Consider the following 5,872-nt stretch of genomic DNA (forward strand, 5'->3'; position numbering starts at 1 on the left):
GGAATAGACCGGTGCTCATATTGCGCTATTTCCTTTTTCCCTTCCTTTATTCAGGGGGAGTTTCACTGAGTGCTCTGGTTTTCAGTAACGCCCTGAACACGTTCACATCTGGAGGCTGACCAGTGCAACCGTCTGATCTGCTGGACATCATTGAGCAGCTCCACTGGAGCGGTTGGGGTTAAGGGTCTTGCTCAAGGCCACGGCAGTGGTGGTAATGAGGGAGGGGCAAGTACTGCTTTATCACATTCCCCGCCCGGATTTGACCTGGGCGGGGATTGAACCGACGACCTTCCTGTCACAAGACGCGCACTGCTGTCCATGTGTTCCTAAGGCCAAGGCCACACTGATCCGTTGTGTCGGCCCATCTCCATTTAATGTCAATTCATTTTCAAAAACAGCTGTCCGCTGTCCAGGCATCTGTCTCTGTCAGATTACACAGAGAAAGTTCCCCAGTTGAACTTACAATTTGTATTTTTTATTTTTTGCATTGACATTCCAAAACAACCCAACGAACAGCAATTTATCCGTTACTAATGATGTCCTTTTTCTGACAGTTCAGTGTAGATCATAACTGGTATGAACAGCAGAGGAGATGAATTACAGTACAGATCGCCATCATGCTCAGTTAGAGTTACAGGGAATATAAACAGATTTGTTTGACTCAGCTTCATAAGATACAGTAGCTTCCTATGGAGCATGACAGCAGAGAAATGAACAATGTGACAACCAGCCGGGAGTGGGAGGAAGGCTGAGAGAGACCGTTTGGAAACTGGAAGTTAAGCAGGTTTGATCCCTGAAACGTCCAGTGCACCGAGGTGTTTGTTTCCTGAAACGTCCAGTGTAACGAGGTGTTTGATTCCTGACACATCCGGGGTGGGAATCGTGGAGTAACTCACGATACGATATGGTCACGATACTTGGCCCTCGATAACGATATTATCACGATACAATTCTGCGATAATCGATATATTGGAAGAAATTTAACCTACGATGCATCACGATATCTGTGTAACTGAAGAGAAAAAAATACCCCTAAAAGGCAAGAAGCAGGTATTATGTATTTATTAGCAGAATTGACATGAACTCTCTGAGTTCACTCACTCACTCATACCATTTTCGATACCACGGAGGAAAAGTTACACATTAAGTATTTTTATTATTATTATTATATTATATTTATTTATTATTATAAAACCTATATAACCTACCTACCTATATAATTTCTAAAAGTAAATATTAATGATCAAACATTTCCATTCATGTAGCCTACAGTATTTATGTTTTTGTTTCAACTACAAACATAAATAAACGTCAACTTGAAACTATGTTTCAACTACCACACACAGCATAATATTTTAGCCTGTTTATTTAAAAAAATAAAAATAAAAATAATAATAATAATAATAATAAACATATCGATACTTGGTGCCAGTGTATCGATAACATATCGCAAGTGGAAATATCGCGATACCGTGAGTATCGATATTTTGTCCCACCCCGTCGTCCAGTGCACCGAGGGGTGTCCCTCGTGTCTCTCTGATTTAAGACCTTTCCCAAATCGTTGGGGTCCGCTGGGAAATTCAGCAGAAATACAGTCCATCATGCAGCCAGTCAATATTTTATGTTTATGTGTCAAATTTTAAAATGAATTTGCACTTCCCCTTATATCCCTCCTCCATACTGTATTTTGATGGGATTGTAGGTTAACCAATCAGCTGCTGCCTGGTGGATCACATGTACACCACATTTACCAGTGAGCCCAAAAAAATCAAACAGAAATAAAATAAAAAGTCTAAATTCATGCTGTGTGAGCGAACGTTTTCTCGCACACTGTAAGACAGAGATAGCCATATAATTTCCTACCTCAATATAGAAGAATGCTGTTCAACTGTTTTTGTCTATATATAGTCAAGCACATCCCTCCTTTCAGATGAAGTCTATCATCAGTCACTTTTTAATGAAGAAAAACAACCTTTTATTCAAAACCGACAAGCATGCATTCCTCAGCTTGTAGGGTTTGGAGTGTGCTGGGGTCACAGAACGTACTCAGCACATCTAAACCTCAAGTCAATTCAAGTAATAGAACGTGAAAAAGACAAGAGGATTGTAGGAATGAAAGGCGAATTAGTCATAAAAGTTATTGCTTGGGGGATCACATAGGTCAAATTTACGAGTGGACTAAAAAGAAAAGGTGAGTTATCTGTATTTTGCTGATAAGCAAGACAACATTAACCTGCTCGCAACATTCACCTGCCAGACTTTACAATGGAGTTTGATCTGACATGTTCACCCATACATATATGTACAAAGAAGAGAAGAGATAGGATCTGAAGGGACGAATCCTTCATCATTTTCTCATGTCAATATTGGAGCCGAATGCTCCTCCACAACATAATTATCTTTATTGTCTATAGTCAAGTACCTCAGCTATAATAATAATAATAATAATAATAATAATAATCATACTAAGATAATTGAACAAAAGTTGGCACCACCCACAATTGCTCAACTGCACATACGCAAAGCACATGCCGGTCGAGCGAGCAAAGGCCACGAAGCGGGCGTGGCCGCGTGAGCCCGCGAAGTGGGCGAGCTGCGTGCGGAGGTTCAGGACCGGCTCGAGCTGCGTGCGGAGGTTCAGGACCGGCTCGAGCTGCGTGTGGAGGTTCAGGACCGCCTCTGCTCTGGCATTCTTCTCTATCTTTAGGCCGGCATTTCTCAAGCTTCCGTGAGCGGCGTTACGATCTTGGAGCAGCAGGAACATCTCATCCACGGTCTCCTCCTCAGCCACCTGGCTGCAGATCAGCTCTTCCTCACGTGAGGTGCTGTTGTAAACGCCAGACTAAAAAAAACCGACATCATTCGCTGTGCGCCTCTCAGATGATTCCCATATAGCCTCGCTCCTCGATTTCCATTCAGGGGAAACGGACAGTGTTTTCTGTGGTAACTAAGACACAGGGACGCATTCCTTCTCTTCCAGATCTAAACAGGGCAGAGAGAGCGAGAGAGAGACAGAGAGAGACAGAGTGAGAGACAGAGAGACAGAGTGAGAGACAGAGAGACAGAGAGAGAGACTGAGCCAGACAGAGAGAGACAGAGCCAGACAGAGTGAGAGACAGAGAGACAGAGTGAGAGACAGAGAGAGACAGAGCCAGAGAGAGTGAGAGACAGAGCCAGAGAGAGTGAGAGAGAGAGACAGAGAGAGAGAGAGAGAGACAGAGACAGAGAGACAGAGCCAGAGAGAGTGAGAGACAGAGCCAGAGAGAGACAGAGCCAGAGAGAGTGAGAGACAGAGCCAGAGAGAGTGAGAGAGAGAGACAGAGAGAGAGAGAGAGACAGAGAGACAGAGCCAGAGAGAGTGAGAGAGAGAGAGAGAGAGAGAGAGACAGAGCCAGAGAGAGTGAGAGACAGAGCCAGAGAGAGAGAGAGAGAGAGACACAGAGAGAGAGAGAGACAGAGCCAGAGAGAGTGAGAGACAGAGAGACAGAGAGAGAGAGAGACAGAGCCAGAGAGAGTGAGAGACAGAGCCAGAGAGAGAGAGAGAGAGAGACACAGAGAGAGAGAGAGACAGAGCCAGACAGAGTGAGAGACAGAGAGACAGAGTGAGAGAGAGAGAGACAGAGCCAGAGAGAGTGAGAGACAGAGCCAGAGAGAGAGAGAGAGAGAGACACAGAGAGAGAGAGAGACAGAGCCAGAGAGAGTGAGAGAGAGAGAGAGAGAGACAGAGCCAGAGAGAGTGAGAGACAGAGCCAGAGAGAGAAAGAGACAGAGCCAGAGAGAGAGAGAGAGAGAGTGAGAGAGAGAGAGAGAGAGAGAGACAGAGCCAGAGAGAGTGAGAGACAGAGCCAGAGAGAGACAGAGCCAGAGAGAGAGAGAGAGAGAGACACAGAGAGAGAGAGACAGAGCCAGAGAGAGAGAGAGAGAGAGAGAGAGAGAGAGAGAGAGAGAGAGAGACAGATAGGAAGCAAAAAATGGCATCAGCCCTGTTTGTCGGAGGCTTTTACCCAAAGCCTGTATTTACACTAGTGTATACATACAGTACATCTTTTTGTATCCCGGGTGGTCCCGGGTGGTCCCGGTGTGAGTGTCTTGCTCTACTCAGCGAGCTACACTGGGAATAGGACCTAATTGTGGGCAGCGTTAAAGCCACGAAGTCCATAAGACCCCAGAGAACACATTCATCTCCAAACACAATGTGACACCGGCTTCTACAGCTAAGTATGGCTGCTTTCGCTAAAGCTCCTCTCATCCTGTGTCTGCTGCCTTCCAGTATTCAATCATCATGACAAGCGTCTATGGAAAGTTGCTCTCATGGTGTCTGCAAAGATTAATTTCAGCCATCCAGGTAGTAAAGGAGATATCCCAAAAAGAATAAAAACAAAATCCACGGCTCCATCTACTTATAAATTGAAGAGTTGAAGATGTTTCACCACCCATCCATCATAACTGATGAAGGAATGTCTTCAACTCTTCAATTCATTTTTTTTTTTTTACATTTTCTCATGTTGTTTAGCAATGTGCAAATGACAAATGTAAATAGATCAATAAAAAAACTGTCTCTTTCTTGCAACGACTACTTTTCACGAGCTATGCAGTAGAGAGAGGGACAACTGTCTCTTCGACATCTCAACTAAGAAACCTGTCAGAAGAGGGATTTGATCTTGCGTCTCCGTCGGGACACCAGGAGCCTCACAAGGCTTAACCTTGAGTCTGACACTACCACCCCACTAGAGCATGTGGAGTTAGCCTGTGACTGCATCTGGATCAGGTTGGGTATGAGCTCAAACGGCCAGAATACATTATAAATCGTGAAAGTTGCCAAAATAAAACCCATGCTCCAGAGGCAGCATTTTGAGGCATAGCATTAATTATTTGTATGCAATTATAGCTTATACCTTATTGATTAGGAAATGGGAAATGGAACTTATATTTTTCTCCAACAGTCACCACCCGGCTGTATTACTGTAACGCACTTTATGTTGGGGTTAGTGGATCTTCCGTGGCTCGCCTGCAGCTTGTACAGAACGCCGCTGCGCGTCTTTTAACTGGCACACGGAAACACGAGCACGTTTCCCCTATTTTAGCCTCACTCCACTGGCTGCCCGTGCATTTTAGAAGTAATTTTAAAGTTATTTTATTTGCTTTTAAAGCCCTACACTGTTCGCCTGTTGGATTGGATTGAAAGTTGTTACCTCTTTCACAGTAGTCATGCGATTAAAGATCAACCTTGTTCATTCAGAGGACTGAAACGCTATTACCTCCCTGTTCAGTGCACTGGAAATACAATAGGCATTTTTAGTTGTAATGTGTGAAAACATACAGAAGATCTGTCAGGAGCGGGATTTGAACCCACGCCTCCATGTGGAGACCAGAAGCCCCACGGGGAAGGATTCACCTTGAGTCTGGCGCCTTAGACCACTCGGCCATCCTGACAGCTGAAGGTAAACGGAATCATATCCGCTTCAGTAGTAACATGAAAATCCCCAATCTGCTTTGGACAACTTGGAAGTAATAAAACACAAAGACAAGGACAGCACTCCCAATCGACTTTATTTTATTTCATTGCCCGCTGAAGATGGGTGACTTACATGACGTGGCTGTTGTAATTCATACTTGAGGCTTTGAGCATTTTGTTTTATGAGAACGTCATTTGTTATACAAAGTTATTTGTTATTTTAGTTTCTGTATAAGAAGTTGCGGGAGTGGGATTTGAACCCACGCCTCCATTTGTAGACCAGAAGTCCCATACACAAGGAGGGCTGAACCTTGAGTCTGGCACCTTAGACCACTCAGCCATGCTGACAGGTGCTGTGACATGGAAACATGTCTGCTTCTGTAGTCAACCTGTAGGCCTGATCTTCTCTTTCTCTCA

Source organism: Poromitra crassiceps (assembly GCF_964638095.1).
Source record: "Poromitra crassiceps genome assembly, chromosome: 15".
NCBI classification, from domain to species: Eukaryota; Metazoa; Chordata; class Actinopteri; order Beryciformes; family Melamphaidae; genus Poromitra; species Poromitra crassiceps.